Source organism: Vanacampus margaritifer, chromosome 13 (genome assembly GCF_051991255.1).
Source record: "Vanacampus margaritifer isolate UIUO_Vmar chromosome 13, RoL_Vmar_1.0, whole genome shotgun sequence".
Classification (NCBI taxonomy): Eukaryota; Metazoa; Chordata; class Actinopteri; order Syngnathiformes; family Syngnathidae; genus Vanacampus; species Vanacampus margaritifer.
In genome coordinates, this window is record NC_135444.1 from 10,669,342 (window position 1) to 10,688,428 (window position 19,087).

Consider the following 19,087-nt stretch of genomic DNA (forward strand, 5'->3'; position numbering starts at 1 on the left):
AGGAAAATGAGAGATTGTGCCGCTCTTCAGAAGTGGCTTTGGGTCCTGATCTCATCTGTTTGGCATGAAGGGGGAGCTGTGGCTCCTCGGCTCTGGCCAAGGTTACAGCTCCACTGTGCGCCTCCCACATTTTCTCACACTTTTCTGGCTGCGCTGTGCCACATTGATTCAATGTATCTGTTGAGGGCTACAATAATCAATGCAAATTCCCCAGCAGTGCGGCCAACAAATAAGACATGTCTGATTCGTCAAGCGGACATTGCTAGAAAGAACACTTTTTCTCCTTTGTCCCACTTCTCTCTCTCTTTCTTTTCTTTTTTTTTTTTTTTTATTATTTTGGTTTAGCTATTGGCCACTTCACCTTTTTTTTTTTTTTTGGTCAGGTCTGTCCACCTTTTATTATCCACTAGCTCGCTTTAGTCTGACTTGGTGGATGGAGATATATATGCCAATACTTAGACTTCTGGAACATAAGCTTAGCCCAAAAAAATGAAGGTAGGTGGGAATATAATTTTGATAGTTTAGCTTTTCTTTTAAATCATATTTGATTATAGTAGTGATTTTTTTTAGAAATGCAACTCAAAAATCACATTTTTATTTACCCCATGCGTTTATTTAACGTTAAGCTGAAAGGTGTTCCTAGTTCTTAAACAAATTAAAAGGAAAAGTAAGTCAACATGTTGAGCAGGACGGAAGTCTCACCTGACACCTAACCTAACATTTTGTTTTGCTCCGGCTTGAACCCGGTCAAATGCTCTGGTCGCTAACAAGGGCAGAGTGGAGCCTGTGTATGTAAATTCGCTACATGTGTGAGAGAAATAAAGACGGGGGGTGCTATTTGGAAATTCCTGTGTGATGAAAGGGAAAGAATATCCCCCCAAAAATGATTAATGTGGTGTTCAGGTACACAGAAGATTGAGTGATCCTGTCATCACACCATATGGTACCAATTTATTCCGGCAAGCATAAGGCAAACTCTGTGGAGGAGCTCTCACAAGTCTCCACGACTCTCCCCCAAAAAAACACAAACCAAATGCACAAAAGACCTAATTGTTATCGGTGAATTTATTTATTTATTTTTTAAAGTAATTTTTGGGGGCACGTGCATTCTTAATTGCTCTGGAAGTAATCATCGAAAGTACATTTGCATTATTACCATTATTGTTATGATTGGCTTCTTCTCACGTTCTATTTATTATTTTTTATTATTATTATTATTATTATTGGAAAATGGCATTAGCCACTGGGATGCGGGGAAAGTTATGGAGGGCTGACAATAATGGCACTCAAGTGCAGCAGCTTGTGTATTTTGATTTGCTTCTTCAAATGTCAGCCTAATTCCAATGTACAAAAACAAAATGCCTCTGATATCACAGTTTAAAGAATTTATCTTTTATAAATCGGACTAGTAAACAACACATGTAGAATAGCACTAATATACAGTACTTAACAAGTAATTATTTTGCAGTAAGTAATGTTTTTTTTTTTTTTTTTCTCAAAATCTCCCCTACAGGCCTTCAACACCAATAGAAATCTTTACAGCTATAGCCTAAATCAGGGGTGCCCAAGTTCTGTCCTCGAGAGCCCCTATCCAGCCTGTTTTCCACGTTTCTTTTCACTAACACGCCTGATTCATGATCAGGATCGATATCAGGCTTCTGCAAAGCTTTCTGATGAGCTGATCATTAGATTCAGCTGCGCTGAAGGAGGGAGACATGGAAAAAAGATTGGATAGGGGCTCTCGAGAACCACTACTGGTCTAATCATTTTGAGTTTAACGTATGTTTTTAGTTATGTTTCTTTTAGCTGAAAATAACACATGGAAGCGTAATATGACACCGTAAGACGCTAGATATTAATTTGAAAAACAATATTTTTTTTCCAATTAAAAATATATGCCCGCAATTAATTTCACTCTCAAAATGGTTATTTTTATAAACTAGTTGATGATTACAAATTAGAAACAAGATTGAGCTAGAAGTTTTCAGAATCATTTATGTGAAAACGATGCACCCCTTATAATTTTTTTTTAAAATATAAGGGGATATCAATATTTTCGAAATGAAAAAGAAACGAGAAACAATGAAAACACCAAATATTTCCCATCATTATCACTTTATGACTATGGTTTTTTTCAACTTTCTCTCATTCATAACTAGCAGATACACCTTCAACAATCTATTTATATGTTATCACTATCTGATCATTTTAGCTTTGTTAGCAGTAATGCTAACACTACTCGAGAAAGTGTCTGGATGGTTCCACAAATATTATGGACCATACAAGTCTTGGCAGTTACACAAACGCTCGTCTCCCTGCACCAAAACTATTATTGTTATTATTTTAAAGTCAAATACAATTCAATATTTGAAAGCATATTTGTTGTTCAATGTTCATGTTCAAACTAGCACCTAATTTGGGATCAATAGCACATAATCCATGGTTAAAAACGTTCATCTTGTCTTCTAATTCTTATAGTCATTATTTTTTCTTTTTAAAGACAAAAGCACATAATTCATAGTAAATCACACAAACAATGCAGCTAAACGCAAAGGATGCATATCGTCACCCTCTTAAAATAACTGCCTAAGTAATTTTTTTGCAAAATTATTATTTTTTGCCTCAATGTAAATGGTTAAATGTTTTGTGCTTCCTGAAAAATCTGAAAAAATGATGAATTATTTACGTAAATAACGATCTCATTTCCTATATGAATGAAAGTTGTTTTAGTTAAAATACACAGTATATAAGGAAGACAAGATATACTGTATATAGTATATAGCTATGTTGTGATGTGATTGATGGTGAACAGTGTGATTTTTATTCACACAGCACATTGCACTGCTCCACTCTACCCAGCAGCGAGTGACGCACTCTATCACCAGGCAGCATCCGCTTGACAATTTAGCAATTTTTCCCGAGATGTGCATCATGTCACATGACTTGGATATCTCGCTCTAATGCTGCTCCAACGCCACTTTCAACTGTTTCTAATCTCCCACCCGGAGTCACAAGCCGAAATGAGAGTTTTTGAAAAATGCAGATGGCCATTGGCTGAGGGGAAGCAGGTTAGGGAAGCGGACTCCTACCACTTTTCTTTTTCACCGCCTTATTATTTGTCGCCTCACCCCTGCAGGCCACGCTGACAGCAACTGATAAACCTCTTTATGGGCTGAACCGAATTGGCTCCTATTATCCAAGGTTTGGAGCTGCTCAATGGTGGAAATAAAAGACTTTATCCACTGCCCATCTGCCCACCTGTCACTTGCTGCCCAGTTTTTTCAGATTCCATGAAGCTAGACTTCCATTTGTGCTTGTAATAGCTATATAATATTGCTTGTGGGCGCCGTTCCCTTTTGGGGAGGAATATATTTTTGGCGGATTCTTCATTTGACCAGTGGCCTAATAGCTGCAGCTTTGCCATGATAAATGCATTGCAGTCGTCAAAGTAGTGTAACAAATGGGGGGAACTGCTAGTGTATCATGTGCGTGTATATTTGGGTGAGACGAACGCCCAACAGTGGATTTGTTTAGAGAGGAATGGCTCCAGTTTTGCTGTTTGACTTGTAATCAAGGATGTTAAAGCTCGTAAATCTTTCTAAAGCCACTTGTGTGGCTTTTGGCTGGCTAAAAGGTCTGTCTGTGATTTCACTAACAACATATTGTAACAGTTTGCTTCAGGAATTCGTGTACTCTGTTTGCAGTTCAAATGATTGTTTTTAAAAACAAATGGATGAAGTCTTAATTACACACCACGCAACTCATATTGCGATAATAGAGGTTAGGTTATTGTTTGTGTGGATACCGGGGCATGAGGCAATATTTCATTGGACACATTTCATGTTTTCCCTAAAAATATGTTTAGTTGTCTTTATCTGAGAAATGTACACACCACATCTTGAATGAGTAAATACATTGCTTTGTTTAGGGTATTTTTTCTCACTCACTGTACGTCATCCTAGAAGTGGTGATGTGTCACAGAAAATTGGATTTACCACAGCAAAAGCATAATAATAATAATAATCATATCTCTGTAGTACACAATGACAGTGGGACAGTTTTATCATTTTTTTGTGAGTTTTCTTGCCACTTCACTATCACTCACTAAAAAGCTTGAATATTTTTTTAGTGGTTAGCTGGAGTGAGGTGATTATTGTTATGTTACCTATCTTACAAATACTGGTATGACCGTCAGCTCTGCCAAATGTAATTCAAAAATTCTGTTTGTTCTCGGTGAAGCCTTACATCACAAAGAAAAAATAATGATTACTGCATACTGCCAGGCAGATAATGTCTTATAAATTGTAAATTGTAAGAACAATAACTTTAATTTATACAAGGTCAAGCTTGCAATTATTGTACTTTAAATATCAATGCATAAATCTATTAAAAAAAACACACACAAACTTGACAGTTAAAGTTGAGAACAATTAAAAACATCAAATCAAATTGCAGAGATGCTGTCTCAGTGACATTTTTATTCGCTAATTGTGTGGTTTGGTGCTAGTTTCATATTCTGCGTATTCTTTAATTTGTCTCATACCACCACATATTTAGCACACCAACACTGTGAGAACGCCTGTCCTTAATTAAGCAAGACCACATTGTCACACTCTGACATGATATGACATTTTAATTTAAAGAGTTCTAAATATACAGTTTGCCTGTACTGTACTTTGCCAAGTAAACTCAATCACATAAAAAAGTCAAATGTGTTTCAGGCAACCATGCTCAATAAGTCTTACAAAATATGTTTTTGTCAGAAAATAAAATGCATGCTCATAAATGAATCCCGATCCTAATTCTTTGACAAATAACCGTACCCCCGGCCAGGAGTCTAATGACTCTGTTTGCATGCAAGTACGAAAAGATGGATTTTTCATTTTGTTAAGCAAGTTAGCCAAGCCATCTGTTTTGTGCCTGTGAGCTAAAGTTGATCAGTGTCGCCACTAAATGAGTGTCACAAAATTACATCTATTCCTTCCTCGCTGCTTGAAGAATTCAACTCTCTCTTGAATTGTGCCGTCTTTCCATCGTCAAAGTGGGAATCCAAAATGAATGTCAATGAGGTCATATAGAGCTTATTATAGAGCTTAAAAAAATGTAATGGTTACTCTTTGGAAAGTTACAAAAAGGCCATGTATAACGGAACATATGGTGATCCACAGGGTTCAATTCTGGGGCCTCTACTGTTTTCATTGTATCTGCTGCCCCTGGGTTCCATCTTGAAAAAACAGCAGCAGTTGTTTTAAAGTGCTCTATAAATAGAGTTGAATTGAGGGATTGAAGACTTGCAACGCCAAATTTAGCAACTCTAGTCGAGTACAACTAGTCATCTAGTAGGGCTGTTTTTTTTTTAATCAAATAATTGATATTGAATCGATTTTCCTTTTTAGTCTGATATTGATTTATAAAACCATGAATCTGAGTATTTTAACATCTCTGTTTCCCCATAAATTCATAAGAAAAATATAATTTTACAGGCTATTTTTTTCATCTTACTTTTTTCTTGAAATGCATTGTTCACTTCATTTTAAAAGTGTTTTCTTACATTAATGAAATTCCTGACTTATTGCACTTTAAGACCATTCAGAATCTGTACTTACAAATATTGAATTATTTTACCAGTTACTGCCTCCGCAAAATTTTATTTTGATTTTTTTTTTTTTTGTAGAGTTTTTAATCACGGCTTTGATCTTTAAGAATAATTGATTTTCCATAATCAATAAATATCGAAAATCGAAATCAAACAGAATCCTTGTGAACTCTAATCAATTGAGGAAATTAGAATCGATACCCAGCCCTACTATCTAACAAAACTAAATTATACTAACACTTCTGTAAACTGCATGAAGATGGGGAATACAAGAACGTAACCGTTTTTGAATGAAGAAGAGAGCCAGATTTGATGAAAAGGCCATTCTCCCGGTCGATTTTGTTCACCAGAAAAACAACTTTCCAAAAAGAAACTGGTGGGGTTCAGCGCCCCCAACGAGGGTTCAATTAACTGAATTTGCCACACTTTTACAATGCGCCATTGCGTATTAACATTGTAGGTAATTTTAAAATGCATTCCTTTTCTTATTAGCATTTATATTGGCATGCTAAATGGGATATTGCACACAGGACACAATGTAAAAGCAACAGCCGACCCATTGACTCAGTGCTTACCGCTCAAAATACATCAATAAAAACAATCCCAAGAAGTTCGACACTGCTCATCCTTGCCGTTTGAATCATTTTGATTCAATTTAACTACAGTGTCCCTCTCTCTCAAGCACCGTAGCAACATTCAAAGCGCTGGCTGACTTTCTATTTTGGACTAATAATCCAGAAAACAGATTTCCCTTTCAGACCAGTAAGTTAAGCATCAATTGATTGTTAAAGGAAGACATTAGCATGAGTCGGTGCTTAATGACATTGTTTAATGGTGTGTTCACTTTGTTAATATGGCTGACAACACAGACACATTACGCTCGGAACTTTGTTGAACGCTGCTGTGAGTTCAGTGCGAAAAAGTGACTTTCAGGGCTAAGTTTAAACATGTTGAAACATTTTTTTTCAGGAGGGTATTTGTTTCTAAACGACTTCTCGCCTGGGGGCATGTTTACAAGACGTGAGGAAGAAGTGATGACTGCATCTTAAACGTGAAACATAATCACCAAAATGTCTACTTGGGATTACATGGATCTTCTAAAAGACGAATCGATGCAAAATCTTGCAGTTGAAACCATTCAATAAAAACGATGTCTGATGTGAACTTTCGTACTTTTAAATTGGTTGCAATTTTTTTCTCTCTACAAAATTACCATAGAGCTGAAGGGGGTCCTTGGCTTACAAGGCTCCCCTCATACAGTTTGTGCCTGGGCGAGTACCGATACCAGCTATTATCAGCCGGCCTTATTTCAAGGTATTGGTTCTCACGACAGCAGCTTTTGTGGCCGATTTATAATCAGGAACATCAGACACACATGTCTGATAGACACCTATTAATAATCTTTTTATATATTTAAATTCATTTTATTTGGGGGTTATATACAAAATATGTATTTTATAAAATTATAATTGGAAAAATTCAACAGAAAAATTGCCATTAATTTTATACAAATTTTAATCGAAAATTATTTATAATCACCCGATTAAAATAATTGTCTAAGTCATTTTATTGCAAATTATATTTATTTATTTTTTTGCCTAAATCAACTGCTCATGATGCAAATGGTTTAATTTTTTGTGTTTCCTGAAAAATCTGAAAAAATGTCTTACGATTATTTTAACCCCTTCAGACCCACATTTTTTCTGCTGGGCAAATTTTCTTTTTTTTAATTTCCTTTTGACTCTTTTCCCACATAACAACAACATGGAACTTTTTTTTTAGGTTATCTCATGTTTTTATTTGTTGTAGTGGACGCCAGGATAATATGGCTGTAACGTGTTGACATCATCATATTAATTTATCTAGACAGATGAAGCAAACTTTTTCACAGTCCCCATAAGTTCCAGTATTAACAGTCAATATAATGTAATGTGAAGCTGTAATACTGTACATCTTATATTCAGTTCAGCGATAGCAAGCCAATGAATCAAACATACTGAATGAGACCAAACGCATCTGGTACTTTTTACTTCACTGTGAAAACCTTTACCTTGAATGTGTTCTTTTTCTTAGACACTCTTTCCATTGCATTCAGAGCAACTTAAAAAGCCTGGTGCACTCAGCCTTGAAAAGGTATCAATAATTCAAACACTTCATCCTCTCATGATTGGGGGGACTGGGAAATAATATTGCACGTTATCACATCTGACGCTAGCTGTCACCTGCAGGAGCATGCATGGCAACACCAGGCTAATAAATGCACAGTCCGCAGAAGCACATTGTCACACTTTCCGGTGCTGGAATGACTGTCCTTCGTGGGAAAGGTGACTTTGAAATACTAGACACATAGTTGGATTTCTCTTCAATGAAATTTGGATTTGTTCCCCAGTATTAATAAGACATTTTGAATCTTCTAATTAGTGCTGTCAAAGTTAAAGCGTTAACGAATTCATTAATCACAAAACATTATTGCGTTAATCGTTTATTAATGCAGATTAATCGCACTATTAATTTTGATGCAGTTAATTTTTAATGCAGATGATCCTTTAGCTGACAGCGGATGGTTACGTTAAAAGTAGCACAGGTTGCTTTTGAGCAATAAACATAACTACACGCATTAAAGTAGAGCAATTAATAAATGCTTGCGTAAGGACATTCAGAATATTTGTTCATGTCAAACTATTGCGGTCATTTTTTTTTGCCATTTTAAATTATGCAAGTAATTAACTGATTAGAAAAAGAGGAGGATGAATGAGCGTGTGCAGTGGATCAAAAAATCTTGAAGACGTCCTCATAACATTCAATGTAAAAAAAAATTAACACATGCTCTTTAAATGTGGCAGACAAAAAATGCTGATTAAAAAAAAAGCCTTTTTAATTAAGCGATTAATTGTGATTAATCAAAGTTTTAAGATGTGATTAATCTGATTAAAAAAAATATATATAATTTGACAGCTCTGCTACTAATACGGTCAACCCAGTATTTTTTCTTCTTTTTAACCTTAGCCTTACGGTTTCTGAATGAAGTCATTACAAGTCTTTTTGGGTGCCTTTTATCATGCATTGTACAGAACAAAGCATGATTATAAAAGCCTGATTGAAATTTTCACTTGCCAGAACTTTGATCAGGAGTGTTTAAGCCTGAAGCATGAAATATAAGAGAAAAAATTATAATATTTTGTAAATAGAATAGTCATTGGTCCTTTTGAACAAACAAAAAAAACGTTATTTTTTTTTAATAAACTTGCAGACTTTGTATCATATTTGATACATCCGGTCACAATGCTTTCAATTTGTATAACTTTAACTTTATAACTGTCAAAAATATAATAATAAACAGACATATCAATTAGTATAGTATAATTGCTATCATGCACTATTGGCATTTGAGAATTCCACCAAAGTAACTGAAACAGCATTTATTTTTTATTTTTACTAACTTTGTGGGTCGCACATTTTTATTTTGAATAGTGGAAAGCCTCAAAACAGTTTTTGTTCTTGTTCAGGCAAAGGTGTACTTTACATTTCTTACCAAGCGTCCTGTGCAGAACTTGCATCTCTTCATTGTTTGTCATTTAAGGAAATTATCAACTATGTATGATCAATTATGCAATTACATGTTTTTGTTAGTTTGGTTGAAAAATCAAGCTTTGATGACATGGCAAATGTAAAAATTTACAAAAACATATCAGTGACTGATTCAGCGTAAAATGACTTTATATACCTACAGTTTCAAATTGTATACACTTACTTTTAACACGGTTGTACTAAGACATTTCGTCAAAAATATTGAGTACTTTCACATCATATCCACTTATTATAATAATGTCTAAGTAACTTTTTCTTACTTTAACCACACTATATTTGTCAAGAAAATCTTCCAAATCAGGTGTTTCTAATTTCTCAATTGTGACGATCTTGCAAGGTCGCTGTAAAAGTCATCAACTGGGTGATTACTGCCCTCTATTGGATTATCCGTGCAATGCATGTGTCAGATCAAATACGTTTTAATAAGTTTTAATGGATTTTTTTTTTTTATCATACTCATAAATGTCTTGTATGATGCGTTATAAGGTTATGTTGTTTATTTATTGTTCTTCGTTATCTTACATTATATTCTTTGGTACAACATCCATTGACACCTGTCTATTTGGTCATCCTGTCCATGCCCTAAAGCCGGATGCTGGACAGTTTATACAATCAACTCACACTATACAGATGTAAGCTCTGAACTTCATAACTCTTCACAATGTTGTTTTTTTTCTCTCAATGTATTTTTTTCCAGAACAAGACTATGAATGTAATGCACAAACAATTTGCATTCTGAGCAAAAAGAAGGCCATCTGTTTGAGAGTAGAACTCTATTGACACTGACTGTTGTGTGGAGTGATTGTTGCGTGGGCTCTCTGTAATTTATTCTGTTTAGCGAGGAGGAGTCAGGTGTACGGACTGCCCTTAAGTGTGTTTCTAGTCTCTGGTAAGCAGAGGGGGAAAAATGTGTTGCTTTTTAGTTTGAGAATGGTAATGTTAGTCGACGGTGCAAAATAATGATTGTGCTGCTAGTTAAAGAGGTATTGATGGAGCAAATACTTCCCGTAATTAGAAATGATTAAGTGTGTAGGCCGACATAGCTCATTACAATTACCGCGCGATCCGACTGCTGTGCGAGGTCGTTGATGAAGACGGAATATGAGTAATCATCGAGTATGTTCACCAATTCCCATGATTTGATTGTCACGCAACAGGTCAACTCAAATAGGTGCTTGAGATGTTTTATAAAGCTACAGCCTGCACGTGCATGAGGACGAATAACACCTTAGTCAGTCACACTTTCTCTTTTTTGATTGTTTTTTCTACAGGTGTGGTCGTTTCTTTAAAGTCAAAATGGAGAACGGATTTTGTGTCCAAATGTTGTTTTTGGCAGGTCATACTGACAGTTTTAACATGAATGACAAAAAAGTGTTTGTTTTTTGTTTTTTAGAAAATTCCAAACTCACCCTTAATAGTAACCTACCCTAGTGTTCCGTGGCCCCTAAACATTACTGAAAAATCTTGCCAGAATTCAATCAACTTACCTCAACGTGAGTGACATTTTCTGAACCATGGCTTTTTTTCTTTTTTTTTTTGTGATGCATGCAGTCACGGCTTTAAGTGGAACTGCTGCTTGGGTCTTATTTGTCTTGGCTCTCTCAAAGCATTGCAACTTGCATGTTATGTTATCTTTAAACTTTTTACTCCCAGTCCCAAAACTACACATGCCTCATTTGTGAATGGTTTATTTGTTTTGAGTGAACTTTTTTTTACATATACCCAAGGCAACTCATAATCAGCAAATGTCGAAAAGTACACAAGGGTTACCAGAAAATGTCATATGAGCAAACAAGAGGTACATACAATGATTAAATCACCTCCAATCATATTTACATTGAGAAAGAGAGCTACAGTATGCTTCATTCGACATGCAGAATATTCTATTTCCATAACATCTGTCCTGATTTTGCCATCCGTTGAAACTGGGTTATTGTAAGAATCTTTTGCATGTCACTTTTTATTCCCAATTCACATCTAACTAGGCTGTTTCTGTCTTCTATTTCATGCATTAGAACAAAGTCTGCAATAACTTGTGATGAGAGTTGGCGCATGAACAGCAAATTTATTAGACCAAGTCAATAAAAATAAAAAAAGACCTCGCACCATCATGTAACACTTTAGGATGCTTTCCATTTCAGTGAGAATTCGACGCTTAGTCATTTTGAACTTCCAATTGAGTTGACCTTAGTGCTCTGAGAAGACAGAAATGAATGAAGCAGAAGATTCAAACAATAAAACATGTTTTATATTCATGAATGTTAGTCAAAATTTGGAATCTTAATTAAATAATAATCCATCAATCCGTTTTCTAATCGTGCTTCTCCTCATTAGCGTTGCGAGTGAGCTGGAGCCCACCCCAGCTGACTTTGAGCGAGAGCTCACCTTGGGCTGCTTTAAAAAAAAAATTACACACACACACACCTATGGCCAATTTGGAGTAACCCAAGATAGAATGTTTTGGTACCAATTATGGCCGCTATGGAATAAATATTACATTTCTTTTCTAAAAGGCTGTTAATAAAAATATTCAGACAAGATATTAGCCACATAGCACATTTATTAATGCTGTAGTCTTGAAATCAATTTATTGTCATTCTTGCTGAACTGTAAGATAATTTGTTGGAATCTTCCGTTTTGATTTATCCGCCGTCCATGCAACTTTAAAGTCAATGCAACATGTTTAGTTGATTAGACTGACTTCCTCCCATTTTACGGATTGTGGTCTGAAATAACCAGATAATTAGAAGATTATGGAAAATATTACCTTGTTTTTCTATGTTTGTTTTTTTCATTGTCTTTCTTCCAGTATCAGCAGAACACAGCTGAGGCAGGACCGGCTCCCAAATGTACTGTAATGTAATCAGAGATGTTTTATCTCTGAAAAGTTTTGGCTCAATCAGTCCTCCTCAACACTCCACAATGGAGTGCTGTGGTAATTTTGTCCTTGTAACACCTGCAGGGCTTTCAATGTGCTTTCTCGCAAGAAAATATTGGTGAGAAATATCTTGATGTCAGTTATCAGCAAGCAATAGAATGCTTGAAGAAAGTAGAAATGTCTACAAGATGGTGACCAGTATCACATGTAAGCAGCAATGTAACACTATTGTTTTGATTTTTTTCAAGCAAATTTACTGAAAATGCGCAAAACGGACATGCAACTTGTGCTTGTTTCCATGAGTTCTTCTTTTGCAAATATAGAGATGGGACTCCGCCGCTGTAGGTGGCGGTAAACACCATAGAGATGTAATCCACCAGTAATTAAAAAAAGAAGAAGAAAAACAGGAAGCGACTGCGCCGTGCGATGACATTGTAAGAGTTTTCTTTTGTAATTCTTGATAAACCGTTTCTTTGCTGCTTTCCATCCAAAATAGCATTAATATGCGCTTTAATTAATTCCAAAATGATTTCTGTTTGGTCGTCCTCCCAAACATACCTTACTTTGTCGTCCGACATTGCTTTGGGACTACAAACGTACGTGTGATGTAATGTCTGTCAAAACGTGTGACGTGTATCCGGTCTTACCAGCGGTTGTTCGCAAAACCTGTTTCAATCGGCAAAATTCACATTTACCTTTTTTCGATACGCTTCAAAACCCACCCCCTCTATGTGCCTTTTTGTCAAATTTCTATCATTTCCATTCAGTTTTATTTTCACATTTCTTGAAAAATCTAATAAAAATGAGTGGATGGAAAACCAACTACTGTTCATTTGATTAAAGTGATAATCTAGTAGGAATGGTTGATACCACTTTTTTTTTTTAAGTTCTCAACTCTTGAGTAGTCACAGATACCAAGTACTGATACTAATAGTACTTTTGATACATAAACTTCTCCCCAAAAAACTGACAGATGATTTTAAAGAAAGACCTGCATATCTCAATATAGCATTTTCCCTCAAAATTGCAGCATATCAGCCGCCGTCGCGAGTGCTAATACTTTGAAATAAGGCCTGGTATCGGCCTGATACCGTTACCTGGTATCAGTACTCGCCCATCCCTATAATCTTTAAAAAAATTAAATAAAATAAAATTCGCAGAAAGACAGTATTTTTTAATATTTCTACATTACATGCTTTAATGAACAGGATGTGATCGTTAAAAAAAAGTCCCGTAATCTTTACCAAAGAATCATTTCACTTTAATGCATTTCATAAATAATCTGAGAAGGTAATTAGTCCAGGTGCTTACAGATGTATCTACCATCAGGTTGCACAGTGAGATGCTAATTGGATGAATATGTTTTAAGTTATTAAATTGGGCACCGAGTAGCAGGAAGAAAAATGAGCTAGAGTTGGGCAAGTATGAGAAGCAACATTTCTCCCTATTCATCATCCTTCCCTGGTTACGTTTCACTTATGTGGAGCAGCTTTTAGGGGATGGCCGACGCTTAGAAGGTTAGGCACCAAAGCGGTTCAATTAATACCACATTGGAACGTTACTTCCTGTTATGAATTAATGAATGGCTTATATTGGCTCCATACATAAACGTAGAAAATAAAACATATTTTTGAACAAATTAATCAATAACAGAAAAAGGAATAGGCTCGGTCCCATGAACCACCTGAGCAAAATAAATAAATACTATTATTAATACTATATTATGATTTTATCAATTGCACTATACTAAGCATGAATTATTTTACCTTTTAAATGTTTCTTAAATCTCAATAGAGAAGTACACAGCTTCAACGCATCAAGTCCATTTCACAATTTTACACTCAAAACTGAAACACATTTCAAACATAAATAAAACCCTTAAATTAAAGATTCCTTCTTTTAATTTAAAAGAAAGTCTGCCTACAAACAGCTAGGCTATTGCTCACTACACGAAAAAGCCTTTTCAGTGTCTTCCAATACACAATATCCATACATTTTAAAATACCATATCCTATAAATAATTTACTAGTTGATTCTCTGTACCCAACTTTATTAATTATTCTAATTGTTTTTTTCTCTCAACACAATATTGACATGAGGCAACTTTACTTCATAAAGAACAGCCACTGATTTAGCTAATTTAGGTTTAATCTGTGGCTTCCAAAACAATTTATGATGAATAATTGCATTCAAAAACTTTGTTTCCGTAACTCGCTCGATTTCAATAACATTTAAAAAAAAAAAAATCACAGTTAAGCTACATACTACCAAACACCATAAATTTTGTATTTTTTTTCCATTTAACTCTTTTACTGCCAAATACGTTAAATGACGTTCTGCAAAAACCTACAGAGGAGCGCCAAAGACGTTAAAAGACGTCCACCCATTTAATTTCTTTTTTTTTTTTGAAACGGGTGCAGGGAAGGCTTGTGGAGCTGTCCTGAAAGTTTCAAGCAGGTCTAGTGAGCCTAATGACTATTTTTGGCCCCTAGAGGGCAGCGATGACTCTCTTTTGACAAGATCGGGTGGGCGTCAGCAGAAGACGTGAGGCGGGGCTAGAGTGTTGTGGGGACAATGGCTGAAGAAGCCATAATGGCGGTTGCAAGCAGCTCACGCTAGAGCCGTTTTTTTCAAAGACGAAAAGCATCGACCAACGATAAAGAGCACATTGATGACGACGATGATCATCATCGATGATGATGATGATGGTGACTCCGTGGTTGGAAGCATTGACACGGCAGTAGAATACGTTAGGCGGAGCTAGATGGAGGAGGAAGCGGACAATGTTGCAAGCAGCTCACAGTTGGGAATTTTCAACGCTAAAGAGCACATTGATGACGACGATGATCATCATCGATGATGATGATGGTGACTCCGAGGTTGACGGCCAAGTTGGAAGCGTTGACAGGGCGGGTATGACGACGTCATAAAAGGTTCACGGGCTAGCGATGCTGACACCGGAAAACGCAGAGCACAACCGAGCACGCTCAGGCGGACGTTCAATCGGACGGCGAAGAGTGCCCCGAGTCCAATGCATATTCATCGGAGGAGTGGGTACAGTCTGCTACTTGCTATTTATTCCCCGGAAAAAAAGGCCGTCAAGAAAGTGTAACGTCTGCACGCGAAACGGACAATGAAAGTGAAAGTAATCTGTTGTGCGAATCCTGCTCCCTCTCCTTGCACGCAGGAGAGTGTTACAAAAAGAAAAAATATTTGAAACATCCACATAATTGTAAGTAGTACCACAGTTGCATACGTTTGTAAATAGTTTGCGAAATTGTTTTGTCAAATTGTTACACTGTTGAATGGAAATAAACGTATTTTGCAAACTAAAAACACTTTTTCATTGTTGGTGAAAGCGTTTTACAGAAGTAAAGCACTGTTTAGGTGTTTGTGGCATCATTCATGGACAAAAAGAAGTGTAGAATTCACTAGAGTGCATGAAATAACATCGTTTCACAAAAAGCTCTTTTTCTCCTTTTTTTGTTTCAAAACAGAGCATTTCGGTGAAACTAACCATTTTCTATTGTTGATTACTGAAGAACGGAATAAGGTAGAAACAAACTTTTTCTGATGAAAGATGAGAGTTCAATCTGTCATTTGGTAGTATGTGTGTTTCCATAGTCCAAACGCAACATTTTCTGTGGACCTTGAAAGATCAGTCAAAATGCTTAAATCGGCTGGCACTGGCGACATCCCGTTTCTGAAAACGTCTGGCAGTCAAAGAGTTAATGACAACAATTCCCTTTCAACAGTTTCCATTAGTTGCTTCATGTTAACCCTAAGCAAAATACATTTGTATTATCAGTGAACATTACAAATTTTTAATATATTTGAAACAGTGTAAATATCATTTCACAAATTATAAAAAACTTAGGCCGCAATACCGCACCCTGTGGAATACCACAGGTTACTCTTCTCAGGTGTGATTCAGTATTATATATTTTTCCAAATTGAAAACTATTCATTAAATAACTGTTTAACCATCTCCTGCCATAATGTTCACATTTCTGTTATGTAACCAAACACCTGCAATCAATCATTTTGATTGATTGTGTCATATTTGTATGTATACATAGCAAAACAACAAATGATTCCTCTCTGTTTTGGAAAAATAACAGCATGTTTTTTTTCAGTTTGACTCAAAAGCAAGCCCACTCTTTCAAAAACGATTTTGGTGACAGTATCAACACTCACAAAACTAACTTGTCAGCAGAATAGTTTTGTTATCTTGACACTTAAAAATGCAACAATGTCGTGGTCCGCCATTGTTGTTTTCTTTGTGCCGACACTGCAAACTCTGTTTTCTCAGACAATTGTTTTCGTTTCATTCTCGGAAATGATAACAGCGCCACATTCTTTTTGATCGACATTTTGAAAATTATGACTTGGGCCGGACAAGTCTTGAAATTGTTTGGGGTCATCATCCGCTATGACTAAGGGGTCTTTTGTCTGCTATTGCTGTTAAACCATCAGTGGGACATAAAGTCCACATGTGATGACAGGCAGTCCTCTTGAGGCCAGACTGGTTATCCTGTACCGCCCCCGAACCCGGATCCTGGACAGCAGGCTTATACAATCAACTCACAGCGCAAATGTGTCATTGAGAAGAGTTCCCAAGCTTGATAAACACTTGAAAACAATTCACAACTTGGCCAAAGTCTGATGTCTTTCAGGGAAATGACCATGAACGCAACACAATTTGCATTCTGGGAAAAAGAAGGTCATGCGCTTGAGTGTTGGGCTGTACTCTCAACACAGACTGTTGTGTTGAGTGATTGTTGCGTGGGCTCGCTGTTATTTATTCTGTTTAGCGAGAAGGAGTCAGTTGGCGTATGGACTGGCCTTAAGTGTGCTTCTAGTGTCTGAAAATCAGAGAGGGGAAAAAAAAAATGCTTTTTAGTTTGAGCACGGTAATGTCAATTGAATGCACAGAAGGTTGTATTGCAAGTTAAAAGGCATATTGCCGGAGATGACACTTCCCAACAAATGGCTCATTACAATAGTGAGATCATTGATGAAGACGGACCAGCAATGACTAATTATCAATCTGTTAATCAGGTCCACTGAGATTCAGTCTGGTCCAGTCCGGACTATCCTCAAAGAAGATTTCTTAGCAGCCATTATAGATGGTCGAATGGGACATATTTTAGAAATCTGCTTTGCACTTCTGTCAACATCCTCATTAATCAAGCAGTAATTGTTTCACACATTTGCGGATGACTCAGAACTTGTCACAGCTTCCAGGTCACACTTACTCAATTAATTATACTCATTGGAGACATCCAATGCGCTTTAAATTGTGCGGATTTTTACCACTGAAACACCTTTTTTAAGCCATATGCTGATTTTAAGACGGAACAAAATGATATTTCTAATTCCACCATGACATGTTGCTGTCATTTATTCTAACATAGTGTGAATACCATGAACATGGAATTTTCTAGCGACTCAATAAGAAAACGCGGTGGTGATAATTCACTGTTGAGGAAATGTGTCATGCAAATATGTAGGATTTTTTTTTTAGCTCAACATCTCAATGACACCACATTTCACAGATGAAGACAAACTGTAAAATGAAGCCGTGAAGCCTGTTCTCGCCACAATTTAGGAGGATTTTATACCAGCAGTAATGATTTGCAATATGTAGAATAGGTTTGCAGGTTTTTTTGGGGACATGCTCGGAGTAGTGACACCCTTGTTGTTGGAAAAACCTCGAGATCAAATGTAATCCTATCAAGCATTTGGCGGAGATATTGTTAGCTGAATCACGCTAAATATAACTATGAACTTACATATGATGAGTATTACATTTTTTTCTTTCTTCTTTTTTCAACGCCCCAAAAAATTCTTAAAAATAATATGTTCTACGCAGCCCCACTAGTCTAAATACAGTAGTCTAATTAATATTGTTTTAGTGGAATGCGAATTAAAGCAGCAAAATCCAGCATTAAAAAAAAAAAAATCAATATCAAAGGCGGCCATTTTGCCAATTCTTGTTGAGTGAAAATGACATCAGAGTTGCTCAGGTAACAGCCAATCACAGCGTCGCTTCAGAAAACAGTTCAGCTGTGATTGGTCGTTGCCTGAGCCTGAGCAACTGTGATGTCATCTTCAGTCGACAGCAAGTGGCAAAATGGCCGCCTTCTGAAATGAATAAAAATGGAATGAAATTTTGCTACATAACTCATATTCCACAAATATAATATTAATCTGAATGTCACGTTTAGACTAGTGAGGTCACATATAGCATATTAAGGTTGACTTCCACTTTAAACGTGTGAACGCGTGGATACATTTTACAACTGAGTGATTCATCAAACTAATCGGATGTGGAAGAATCACCAATTTCAGCTTGAACACACGGTCGGGAATCTTTGAACTTGGCAGAGACAATGCCGTTTCATAAATACTGTAAATAAAAATCAATAGTAAGTTCACATTGAATGATATTTACTTGCAAAATGTGATGGACCGTAATTACTAATATCACAGTCACGCTACATTGCAATTGGGCGGTCACAAACAAATCTTTTTGTAATCGATTATTCCATCAATTAATCGAGTCATTGCCGCCCCTTTTTTTTTTTTTTTAGACTGCGCTTTGCGCTAGACTTGCGCTCAGCATGAAAATAGGGTCATCGCTGTTCAAAATGGTTTTGAAATGTTCTGCGAGGAAAAGAATAAGACAGTGGTTTTGCCATAACACAATGGTAAACATTTCAACATTCAATTTCTAGCTACAACCTAACCTTTGCCTTATAGTTGTGCAAAAAAGTTTGACTTGTTTTAACTGTTCTTTGCATACCTCAATCTTTCACTTGAGTTAAGTCACCACTCTACTAAGTGAGTGCCTTTTTTGTAAGTATATGCAGCCTTCTGAGAAATGCTCAAAATGCTTTTAAACACATTCAGGATATAGTGAAAAATACTCTTGCACATGTTTTGAGCAGTTCTTTAATTGCATGCCAAATGTTCAGGGTGAAAAAAATATGTATATCAAATATCAAATGTGTTTCAGAAGA

The 19,087-nt window shown here is 36.2% G+C and overlaps 1 long non-coding RNA gene across 1 annotated transcript in view; it reads left to right on the forward strand.

Moving 5' to 3' along the window:
• Positions 1–356: 356 nt before the first annotated feature.
• LOC144062092 (uncharacterized) overlaps positions 357–19,087 on the forward strand; it is a 42,020-nt gene continuing 23,289 nt past the window's right edge. Inside the window, exon 1 of the long non-coding RNA XR_013296335.1 lies at positions 357–495. This is a non-coding gene — a long non-coding RNA (uncharacterized LOC144062092). The remainder of the gene's footprint in view (positions 496–19,087) is intronic.